At 53.3% G+C, this 12972-nt stretch overlaps 1 pseudogene; it reads left to right on the forward strand.

Moving 5' to 3' along the window:
* The first annotated feature begins 1157 nt into the window (after nt 1-1157).
* On the forward strand, nt 1158-2977 carry LOC113940200 (annotated as a pseudogene).
* Nucleotides 2978-12972: the final 9995 nt, after the last annotated feature.

The raw sequence follows: 12972 nt of genomic DNA on the forward strand, positions 1-12972 counted from the left end.
CTGTGCCTTCCCCTGCAGGCCCTGTCTGTCCCTGCTGGGTCCCTGTCCATCCCCATCAGGTCCCTGCCTGTCTCCCCCGGGCTAAGCTCCCTCCAGGAAGTGCCATGGAGCTTAAGCTGCTGCCATCCCCCCCTGCAGCTGCTGCCCCAGCCAAGGGAGCAGCAAAGGCAGGACCAGGAGCAGAGGCAGCAGCAGGGGAGCCCTGGGGGGACCAGGAAGCTCTTGTGTGGGTCAGGAAAGAGGCGCTGGGCATGAGGTTGGGGCTGTGCTGAGCAGGCCCAGCCCTCACATCCCCCCAGCCAACGCCAGCTGCCCGGGGGGCGCGGGAGGGACCCCCAGCCCGTGTGCCCCACACTCAGCTGGCAGAGAGAGAACCGAGGGACACGGCCACGGGTGAGGGACAGGCAGGGCCATGGTGAGGGCACAACCTGTGACAGCAGAGCTGCCCAGAACCGGGGGCAGCTGTGGGTATTGGTACCAGGCAGTGGTGGGGCCGAGCAGAGCAGGAGGCCTCTTGCAGATCCCTGGAGCAACCTCCCACTTACCAGCCCCACTCTGGTGGGTGTCACTGTCCCCTCTCTACAAGACACTCCCCCTGAAATCTTTGGGGGGATCTTTTGTGTATATTCCTGGTTGCTGATTCCTGCTGGGAACCTGAGGGCCCCTCTGCAATCCCATCCATGGGGCACAATCTCCTCTGCAGAGCTTGACTCCCTGCAGACTTTGCAGGGAAATCTGTGCTGGCAGCTGCATCCTGAGCCCGAGGGCAGTTTGTATCCCTGAGTGCTGATCCATGCTGGGGACCCAAGGGATCCTCTGCAATTCCATCCATGCAGCAGGAGTCACCCTCCTACCCTTGACTCCCTGCAGAGGAACAAGTGCCATCTCTCTGTTTGGGAGAAGGCAGATGCTACCCCTGGGGCACCAGAAGTGGTGCTGAAGCCTCTTTCAGCCCAGCCCCGGGTGCAGTTTTCTCATCCCCTCACTGAGTGCCCTCTCCCCCAGCCGGCACTGACCAACCAGGGTGTTTGGCACACTTGGTTTGGTGGTTTGGAGAAACAGCCCTGGACTGGCAGGGGCCAGAGAACCTCGAGTAGCAGCCCTGGCAAGTTTTAAGTGACACTACATTAATGCAGCTTTTGATTAATATATAGCCACTCAATCGAGTGCTCATGAAGTGACCTTGCTCCCCTCATCCTCCCAATTAAACACCTTTTTTTGGGCTGGATCTTCATGTTTTGGAGTAGTTTTTGGCTGATTCTTAACTTTTTGCAGTTTGCAGAGGGGGTTTATCTCCCTATTTCTAAAGGGTTTTTTGCCTGAATCTTGGTGGTTTGGGTTTTTCTGGGCTGAATCTCAATGTTTTGGAGGTTTTTATGGGCACAGGATGCCCGGTGAGTTCTAGAGATGGAATTGGGCAGGAGGAACCCCCAAACCAACGCACTCAGCCCTTGTTTTCCCCCCCATCAGGATTTGTCCTTCTCAAAACTTGGGCGGATGGAGGAGGAGGCTGCGAGGAAGAGGAAGATGCCTTGGGCCCCCCAGGCAGGTGAGGAGGAAGTCAGTGGCCCTTTGGGCCGGTGCTGTGCTGGCTCTGGCAGCCGAGCATGGCCCCGGCTGCAGGACAGCCCTGCTGCCGCCGCCGTCCTGCCGGGGCTGGATCTGGGGGGATGTCCTTGGCCTTCCCTGTGGGCCGGAGGCAAATCCCCTCCCTGTCCTTCTTGCTTCCTGCCCCAGGCCCCAAGCTGAGGACAGAGAGCCTGGAGGACAAATTCCCCCTTGAGAGCCTGGTGGGAGAGACCGTTTTGAAGGGCTCCCCGGCACAGGAAGGCAGCAGGGAGGAAAAGGACCGGAGATCCCCCTGTAGGAGGGTCTCCAAAGCCAGCCCAGGGTTCTCTGAGGAGGAAAGAGCCAACCTGTGCTGGGAAGGCAGCTGGAGCTTGAGGCGGAGCTCTGACCTGGTGGTCCCTGAGCAGTCTTCCAGCAGGGAGAAACCCTTCAGGTGCTTGGAATGTGGGAAGAACTTCAGACGGAGCTCCAACCTCCTCACCCACCAGCACATCCACACTGGGGAATGTCCGTACACGTGTGGGGAGTGTGGGAAGAGCTTCAGTCAGAACTCCAACCTGATCTGACACCAGCGCATCCACACTGGGGAACAACCCTACACGTGTGGGGAATGTGGGATGAACTTCAGGGAGTGCTCCACCCTCCTCACCCACTGGCGCATCCACAGCAGGGAACGGCCCTACACGTGTAGGGAATGTGGGAAGAGCTTCAGGAATAATTCCAACCTGATCCAACACCAGCGCATCCACACTGGGGAACAGCCCTATACATGTGGGAAATGTGGGAAGAGCTTCAGGCAGAGCTCCAACCTCCTCAAGCACCAGAACATCCACACTGGGGCACGGCCCTACAAGTGCTTGGAATGTGGGAAAAGGTTTCAGACCAGCTCAGATCTCCTCAGGCATGAGCAGACGCACACGGATGAGAGGCCCTTCCGCTGCACCAACTGTGGGAAGGGCTTCAACCGAAACTCTCACCTCGTCACCCACTGGCGCATCCACACCGGGGAGAGGCCCTACAAGTGTGGGGAGTGTGGGAAGAGCTTCACCCAGAGCTCTGGCTTGACCTCACACCAACGGACCCACCGGTAAGGCAACCCTATGAGTACCCTGACTGCAGGAAGAGCTTTGGCTGCTGCTTCCACCCCAAATGGAACCCCCTGATGGTGAGGCAACCACTGGAGTCCAGTGACTGTCAGTCTATCCCTTTCTACCACAAAGAGCCAGTCCCCTTTCACAGGGGCAGGTTCTTCTAACAGAACCCTTCTTGGGGGTGTGTGTGAAGATTCCTGCCTTGGTGGGGACCCCCCAAGGTCACTCCTGGAGGTTGAGAGCAGAGATCTCCCCACGAGCGTTGGTCTGGGGGAGTTCCATCTATCTCTAATCAAGAATTATTGCTTTTGTGCCGGCTTTAGTGGAATGGCTTTAACAGTTGCTTTTAGTGTAGAGCACTGTCCTATCTTATCCTGTACTCCTGGTAGTTTTAGTGTTTCTATTGTGTAGTGCATAATTCTGATGAAGATGTTTCATCTGATGATTCGTAACCCTAAATAATTCCTTTCTATCAGTAGATCTGATTTGCCATCATTAAAACCTTGGGGACAAACGTTATTCAGTCACACCTCTGTAATTCCTCTAAACTGAAAGTGTTGGCATGATCCAAGGCTGAGATTGGATCCAACAGCCCCCAGCACCCCACAGTAAGTTAGGAGCTCAGCGGGACCACCCCTCTTTCCTGATGTCCTTGTGCCCAAAGACCCCCATGGGACCATCGGACCCGCCAGACCACCCTTCCTTTTCCACCCTTCTTCCTGTTCCTCTCACTTTTCCATAGTCCCCTTGATAAGGTTTGAAGCTGGCTCCCTGCCAAGTCTCCAAACCTTACCACTAGAACCCCGCCCCCCCCCCAAACCTCAGGGAGAAGAGGGAGAAAAACAACCAAGTAAGAAAACCCGAAACGAGAGAGACAGCAAAAGTGATATATATAAATATATTTACACTTATGTTACAATTGAAATATATATATATAATTTAAAATATATACAATTTCTCAAGGGAAGGGGAAGGGGGAAGGGAAAAGGGAACAAAACCAAAATAATATATATATCCCAATCAGTAGCCCGAGGTCTAGTAACTAAAGGGTTAGCAAAGAAAATATCCCACCACTCTCCTTGGGACAACCGAGAGTCTCTCCGGGACGATCGCCGGCAACCTCCGCCTCCCAAGGTCGACAAGGCCTTACCAGGCCTCGCTCCCCAACACGGCAGACTCAACAGCAGGGAACCTGCACCTCCAAACCGCCGGAAGGAAAGAGGGCGAAGGCCTCTCCTCCTTTCTTCTTATAATCCTGCTTATGTAAAAATCGTAGGGAATACTGGGTAAATCTGGACCCTTCCTTGGTTACAAACTGGTCACCAAGGAAGGCCTAGCCCAAACCACCACACCCCTCAATCCCCAGCCCCCCCCAGCATCACTCTGGGGGTCCCAACCCCCATTTTTACCCCCTTTCTCCCCCCTTCCACATCATCCCCCCACTCCCCAGCCCCCTCATGCTCAGTTTGGGGATCCTACCTTGCCCTTTCCCCACTCTTCTGACCTCTCCCACCCATTTCCCATCATCCATCCCCCAAACCTCAGGGCTCTTGTCATGGTTTGAGAACCCCAAAATCCAATTCCCTAGTCCAAGCCCCCTCCCACATCTCAACCCAGTGTGAGATAGTTTTTCCACACGAGACTCAAAATGGGGAAAAGGGAATATATACAATGACTGTACAAATAAATACTACAATACATGATATACAATCTTAACTATTTCTACTATGACATAAAAGTATTTACAATGGATCAAGTCTCTTCTCCCCTCCAAATAAAAGTCCAGGAGGGAAGAAGGAAAAGATCCCTTTCCACTCTCAGAGCAGCAATGTCTCTAAGGCAGCAGGTTCTCTGTCTCTCTCTTCCATGCAGCAACTGTAGCTGGATCTCTGCCAGTACACATGAGGGGATATCCAAGCCCCTCGGCCCGTTGTCTTCAAGTGAGGGTCTTCTCTTCTGTGGACTGTGTAGCAGGGACAAAACTCGCTTCACCACGTCATATCATGGGGTGTAAGACCCCCATTAAAGTCCCTTCCTCGGGAGATTCACCTCTAAGTCAGAACATCTCAGGCAACTTTCAGTTGAAGGCCTATGCCTCAGGAGTACTATCGGAGCTTCTGTGCTCTGATCTCAGGCTGCTAACTTAGCTTGGCAGCAGCGGCAAAGGGGGGGGCTGAACTGGGCAGTTCCAGTGAGTAGAAAACCCTAATGTTCATCTGAAGTGTATGAGTGGGCAGGGTGGGAGCACTGCAGGACTGAGGTGGCTCCAGGCTCTGGGAGTGGCAACAGGGACGTCACTGAGGACACGGGTGCCACCCCTGGGGACATCAGTGACACCAGAGGGACATTGGTGACATCACTGAGGACATGGGTTCTACCCTGGTGACATCAGTAACATCACAGGGACAACAGTGACATCACTGCGGACAGGGGTGCCACCCATGAGGACATCAGTGACATCACAGGGACCGCACTGACATAACTGAGGACATGGGTGCAACCCCTGGGGACATCAGTGACATCACAGGGACATTAGTGACTCCCCTGGGGACATGGGTGCAACCCCAGGGGACATCAGTGATGTCGCAGGGACATTGGTGACATGATTGAGGACACAGATGACACCCCGGGGACATCCATGACGTCACAGGGAGACTGGTGACATCACTGAGGACACAGGTGACATCCTGGGGACATCAGTGACAGAGCAGGGACATTGGTGACATCACTCAGGACACAGGCACCACCCCTGGGGACATCAGTGACACCACAGGGACATGAGTGTTATCATTGAGGACATGGGTGCAACCCCTGGGGACAGCAGTGACATCACATGGACATTGGTGACATCATTGAGGACATAGGTTCTATCCTGGGGACATCAGTGACATCACAGGGACATTGGTGACATGATCGAGGACACGAGTCCCACCCCTGGGGACATCAGTGACATCACAGGGACATTGGTGACATCATTGAAGACACGGGTGCCTCCCCTCGGGACATCAGTGACATTAAAGGGACAGCACTGACATCACTGAGGACACGGGTGCCACCCCTGGGTACATCAGTGACATCACAGGGACATTGGTGACATCATTGAGGACACGGGTGCCACCCCTGGGGACATCAGTGACATCACAGGGACATTGGTGACATCACTGATGACATGGGTTCTACCCTGAGGACATCAGCGACATCACAGGGACATTGGTGACATCACTGAGGACAAGGCTACCACTGTGGTGACATCAGTGACATCACAGGGACATCAGTGACATGATTGAGGACACAGGTGCTCTTATGACCTGCCCCAGAAAAAAGGAAGGGGAGTAACCCAGGTTCTTATCAATGATTCCCTTGGGGTGGACTAGAGTGAAATGACACTGAGTAATTGGTGTCTGAAAACATATATAGGTAGGGTTTCCTTTAACAATTTTGTTTGAACAAGTATGTTAGCATTTTGGCTGTTGTCATCTATACCATCTATGATAGGGATAACCCCTGGGGGGAAAAGGCATAAGGGAGAGAAAGGAGAGACAGGATAAGGGTAAGGGAGAGTAAGGGAAAGCAAAGCTGAGAGTGGAGTCTATAGTCACCGCCCACGGGGTCCAGCGATGGAACTTGGTAGTTGCAGCTTCCATGTCTGTCGGTTGAAGTGGTGGCCTTGATCTGTTGGGGGTGAAGGAGGGAAGCCCCCACACTCCAAGAAGTTATGAGTTATTATACCCATGGATGGTGTCCTGGGCCATGCCAGGAACCTCCAACATCTCCTGGGTCTCTGCTGAGTTTCCATGAGAGGCCTGGGAAAAGGGTTTTTCCTGCCTTTCAAGATTGGCGGGGGGGGGATGGGCTTTCATGGACCATCAGAGGTACAATACAAAAGTCCTGCAGAAGCCTGCAAAAGTCCCTTGGCAATCCTAGAATGCATAAATCATGAATCGTTTCAGTCTCTGAAAGGTGCCACCCCTGGGGACATCAGTGACATCACAGGGACATTGGTGACATCATTGAGGACACGGGTGCCACCCTTGGGGACATCAGTGACATCACAGGGACAGCAGTGACATCATTGAGGATACAGGTGCCACCCCTCGGACATCAGTGACATCACAGGCACAGGAGTGACATCACTGACCTCACTGACATCATGGTGTCAACCCCGTTCCCAGGGGTGTCCCCCCGTTTCCCAACACGTTGGTGCCACAGCCCCGGCTCGGTGGCAATTTGTCTCCAACGTGTCCCCAACCCCCCTTCCCGTGTCCCCCTGCACATGTCCCCAAGGGGGTCCCAAATGTCCCCAATCCCCCCCGACCAACCCAGAGAGTCCCCAGTGTCTCCCAGGGCTCCCCAGTGTCCCAAAGGGGGTCTCTGACGTCCCCAAAGCCCCCATGACCCTCCCAGGGAGATCCTCAGTGTCCCCAAGGGATCCTCAATGTTCCCAAAGGGTCCTTGATGTCCACAACCCCCCTGGACCATCCCTGGGGGGTCCCCGATGTCCCCAACCCCCCCCCCAACCAACCAGGGGTCCCCTGATGTCCCCAAGGTGTTCCCAAAGGGGTCCCTGATGTCTCCAGAGGAGTCTCCAATGTCCCCAAGGGATCCTCGATGTCCCCAAGAAGGTCTCTGATGTCCCCAAGGGGGTCCCCAATGTCCCTAAACCCCTCTGGACCATCCTGGGGGGTCCCCCATGTTCCCAAGGGGGCCTCTGATGTCCCCAAGGGAGCCCCTGATGTTCCCAAACCCCTCCGGACCATCCAAGGGGGTCCTCATTGTCCCAAGGGGGTCCCTGATGTCCCCAAGGGGGTCCCAACTGTCCCCAAGGGGGTCTCTGATGTCCCCAAGGGGGTCCCAATGCCCCCAAGAGAGTCCCCGATGTCCCCAAGGCCCCCCCAAAAGGGAGTTTGGGACCTCCCTTCTGTAAGGGGGGTACTTTTGAATTGGATGATCATAGAGGCGTGAGAAAGGAATCATATTAGGATGTGAAACCAGCTAGAGTATGGTACAATGTAACTTCATGGCACAGGCTAATTGTAAGGTCCATTGTGCTTTTTAGCAAGTCAGCCTGATATCCCCTATTATCAGAGCTGAGTTCTTCCTTAGTTTTGCTACATAGTGCAAGATGGATACATCTACCCTTGAAACACAATGGTAGAGGTCATACATAGGGGTGAGAAAGATGATGATGGGAGGAAGATTCTGTGGGCAGGGGTCGCTCGCCCCTTGCCCCACAAGTAGGGCATGCGCAGACTGTTGCCATGAGGTAATGATTAGGCGGTGTTTGGCTGCCACTCAGGCATCACCTTATACTACGTACTGACCCTACGTAGTGTAATGTGGAACTGATAAAATGGGGTGTCGGGACTGCTGAGTCGAGCGATACTCATCCTACCACCAAGACTGTGTTGCTCTGTGGGGACGCCCGCTAAGTATGGGTACCGACCAGCTGCTGCAGATCCTGACAACCCTGGCCTGTCTGTGTAGGTAAACACAGTTTATTGATAGGAAGTAACTGAGAGAACAAACCCTTTCTTTTTCTTTTCTTTTTTAATATCCTTTTAGTGTTCCTTTAATTCCCCCTTTTTATTATTGAATATTGTTACATAAATAAGTTGTTCATAATATTTCCCTTTAATTTCCCTTTTTACTAACCAATATTGTGTTAATAGTTATCCATAATAGTGTGTTAAGATCCCTTTTTTGGTATCCCTTTAGCCCTCCCTCCTTTCACTAGTTAATACTGTATTAAAAGCTGTTTGTAGTATTTGTTTTAATGTCACCCAATAAGGTAGTTATTTTGTATCCCTTTTTTTTTTTAGTTTTTTTTGATTCCTCTTGTTAAGTTTATTACTATTATTATTATCCTCACTGTAATAAAAGATAGTTTGTGTGTTTGAATATTTCTGGCACTTGTCTTTATTCGGGACATGTATCCAAACGAACTGTTACACCTTCCCCCCCACCAGGAGGTCCCACCCCCGTGTCCCCAGAATTTGGGGCGTTTGGGACCCCCCTAATCCCTGTCCTTTTAAATTTGGGGGGTCCCATCTTTGTCCCCCAAAATTTGGGAGCTTGGGGGCCCCCCCTTGTCACTGTCAGCCCAAATTTGGGGCTTGGGATTCCCCCTCCCAATTCCTGTCATCCCAAATTTGGGGGTCCCCTCTTTGTTCCCCAAAATTTGAGGTTTTGAGGTCCCCCATAGTCACTGTCACCTCAAAATTGGGGTTTGGGATTCCTCCCCCAATTCCTGTCCCCTCAGATTTTGGGGGGGGGGGGGGTGTCTCTTTGTCACCCAAAATTTGGGGGGTTTGGTGCCCCCCCCTTGTCCCTGTGCTCGCAAATTTGAAGGGGTTCTAGCCCTATTGCCCCAAAATTTGGGGGGTTTGGGTCCCCCCCTTGTCACTGTCACCCCGAATTTGGGGTTTGGGATCCCCTCCCAATCCCTGTCCCCCCAAATTTTGGGGGGGTCCCCTCTTTGTCCCCCAAATTCAGGGGGAGTTTGATGCTCCCTCCCAAAAAATGAAACCCAAATACCCCCAATTTCTACACTTAAAAATTCCCTTTATTGGGAGTTTAGGGGGTCCCTCCCCCTCCTGTGGCTTTTGGGGGTCCGAGGGGATACTCCCTGGGGGGAGTTTGGGGGGTCCCTCATCCTCTTGCAGGTTTTGGGGGGTCCCAGGGGGGATTGGGGGGTCCCTCCCCCTCGGGTCCTGGGGGGCTCCTGGGTGGGTCTCGGGGTTGGTTTTTGGGGTCCTGCAGGGGGGTTGGGGGGTCTCTGGGTTTGGGGAGTCCCTGGGGGGGAAGTTGGGGTCCCTGGGGGGGGGTGTTGGGGTCTCTGGATGAATTTTTGGGGTCCTTGGGTGGGTTTTTGGGGTCCCTGGATGAGTTTTTGAGTTCCCAGTGTATGTTTTGGGGGTTTTGGGGGTCCTGGGATGTGTTTTTTGGGTCCCTGGGTGTGTTTTTGCTGTCCCAGGGTGTGTTTCACTGGTCCCTGCATGGGTTCTGGGGGTCCCAGGGTGTGTTTTGGGGGTTCTTTGGGTCCTTGGGTGTGTTTTTGGTGTCCCTGGGTGGGTTTTTGGTTTTCCGGGGTGTGTTTCGGGAGGTCCCCTCAGCCCAGGGGTGCCCATTGGTGGTGAATAGGAAGGGGGTGACGTCGAGGCACTGCCTCAGGACCCCCAAGAGCAGCAACTCAGTCAGCACAAGGGGCAGCCCTGTGGCCCCTGCGTGCACCCACAGCCCTCCAAGTCCTCGGGGTACGACACCGCCAGGCACCGCAGCTGGAGGGGGAACCGGGGGGGTTCAGGGGGGAACCCCAGACCTTGAAGGACACCCCTGGAACCCCAATCCTGGGACCCTCCCAGTCCCCCTCCCAGCACCCCCAAACCCAGTGGGGACCCCAAAACCCACGGTAGCCCCCCCAGCACCCCCAAACCCAGTGGGCCCCCCCAGACCCCTAAACCCCAATGGGGTCCTCAAACCCATGGCAACCCCCTCCCAGGACCCCCAAATCCAATGGGGACCTTCCCAGTCCCCCCCGGCACCCCCAAACCCAATGGGACCCCCCTGTCCCCTCCGGGATCCCCAAACCCCAATGGGGACCTCAAAACCTGCGGGAGCCCCCCAGCACCTCCAAACCCAAGGGGGAGCCCCCAATACTCCCCTAGTACCCCCAAACCCAAGGGGGACTATTGCTTATTAATATAATAAGTAAATAAACCATACAGACGCAGCTAGCTTGGGGGTTCACTGCCAAATCCTCATTCAAATGAGACAACAGCTTATATATGCACCTCAAAGTAACGCATGACTCCTTTGACCCAATCACCATGACTATCTCACTACCCATGTGCATGGGAGTACTTTGGGACTTCATTTCCCAGGATGCCTCATCCAACATCCTTCCTAAAACCCAACTGCTAAAGGGGACCCCAAAACCCACAGGACCCCCCCCCTAGTTCCTCCCAGCACCCCCAAACCCCAATGGAGACCTCAAAACCCATGGGAGCCCCCCTTGGACCCCGAAACCCAAGGGTGGTCCCAAAACCCACGGAAACTGCCCCCCCAATTCCTACCAGGAATCCCCAAACCCCAATGGGACCCCTAGTCCCCCCCCAGCACCCTCAAACACAGTGGGGACCCCAAAACTCACAGGAACCCCCCTAGTTCCTCCCAGGACCCCCAAACCCCACCGGGACCCCCCTAGTACCCCCTGGCACTCCCAAACCCAATGGAGACCCCAAAACCCATGGTAGCCCCCCTCAGTTCCTTCCAGTACCCCCAAACCCAATGAGGACCCCAAAACCAAGGGGACTCCCCAGTTTTCCCCCCCAGGGCTCCCATGACCCCAGTGAAACCCTCTAGGGACCCCATCAATGGGACCCCCCCAGGACCCCCCAAACCAAAGGGGATCTGCAAAACCTCAGTGGGACCCCCAGACCTCACAGGACCCCCCAATTCCCCACCATGGCCCCACAAACCAATGGGACACCACCCCCAGGATCACCCAAACCCCAATGTGACATCCCCAAGACCCTTCACATACCCCTCTGGGACCCCCCAAAACTCACGGGACCCCCTAATTCCTCCCCATGGCCCTCCAAAACAATGGGATGCACCAGTTCCCCCCACAGGGGACTGAAACCCCCAAGTCCCCCCCCATGGCCCCCCAAACCAATGGAACTCCCCCAAAACCCTACCTGGACCCCCGAGAGCTCCCCCTCCCCCCCCCAAGACCTTCCCAAACTCAGTAGGACCCCCTCTCCCTAGGATGCAGGACACACAGGTACCTGCGACACCTGTGGGTACACCTGTGGTCAGGGGGTCTCTGGTTTTGTTCACTGCCACGTGTTCCTACCTGAAACCACTTTCAATCTCCTCTCCATCCCTGCACCTGGTGGTGGCAGTTCTGTACTCGCTGGTGCCTCCAGCACTCAACCCCCTCATCTACAACCTGAGGAACAAAGACCTCAAGGCAGCAGTATGGAAACTGAGAATTGGATGTTTTCTGAAGTAAGAAATTTCTTCGGCATAGCAATTATAATGTAACTTATTGCAGACACTCCCAGTCTTATGTATTTTTCTTGTTATGGATTTTTTTTCACTTGTGATTATTGCTTATTAGTATAATAAGTAAATAAACCATAAGGACCCAGTAAGTTTGGTGGTTCACTGCAAAATCCTCTTTATTGAAATGAGACAACAGCTTATATACATGGGTTCAAAGTAACACGTGACTCCCTTGACCAATTACCAGGGATACCTCATTAGCAACGTGCATGGGAGTACTTTGGGACTTCATTTCCCAGGATGCTTCATCCAGCATCCTTCCTAAAACCTGATCCCTACATGTGATAATATCATTATCTTTCTAGCAGTCTTCCTAATTCACTACCTGCTTTTCTTCTTTGATAGAGTGGCCGTGTACATGAGGACCCTGATCTCTGTGTTTAAAAATACAAAGGGCCCTTCAGTGATTTTTTTTCTCCTGAGATCCTTTACCTTTCTTTGGGCTTCAGGGACAGTTCTGTGTACAGGGATGGATAGGAAAAGACTCCTGGTATGGCAGATCTTCCAGGAAGCACCACTACTCGGTCTTCCAGAGCTGCTCGCTTTAACTTCCACCCTCTGATCTGATCCACCTCTGACTGTCGGTGTAAAGCCTGAATGCTCTGCCAGCTTGGTTATAGCAACCAGTAAGAAGCTAAAAATTCACCTGCTTCTGAATGGATTTCTGATGTTGAGTGTACTGTTTTGAAATCAGAAAATGTGGTGTTGAAGTCATTGTTAACCTTTGAGAGGGAAAAACGAGAAAAATCGGATCAACTTGTTGCTAAAAATGAGCTGCTTAAAACTGAGGTTGACCACCTGCAAAGTCTTGCTGCATCAGAGTGCAGAGAGAAACTATTGCTAGAAAAACAGGTTCCTTTTTTGGTCAGGCAACTACATAAATCAGTGTCTTATCCTGGCACTGAGACTTGGGAAACCACAGAGAACCCTGATTCTAAGTCTGAGGAGAGAAAGAAACCAGGACTTCGTACTATCCAATCTGGATTGCCAAAGATTTGTGTTTTCCCAAAACACCTGACCCTCCGTCTCTCCCCTGTCGTTGGTGCAGCACTCCGGGCACTACATGCACAGCAAGAGTTTTCTCGCTGGGCAGGAGCCACTCTGTTAAACTGGTCCCCGTTCCTAAATGGACCGTCCGAGGGTCAAAAATGAATACGGACGAAGATTCCTCGAAGATGAAAGGTACCCGCTCAGAAAGCTCTTGTTGTTCACAACAGGGCAGAGATGCAGGGTTAGGGTTAGGGTT

This window comes from Corapipo altera, unplaced genomic scaffold (genome assembly GCF_003945725.1).
Source record: "Corapipo altera isolate COAL_440 unplaced genomic scaffold, ASM394572v1 149, whole genome shotgun sequence".
Taxonomy (NCBI): domain Eukaryota; kingdom Metazoa; phylum Chordata; class Aves; order Passeriformes; family Pipridae; genus Corapipo; species Corapipo altera.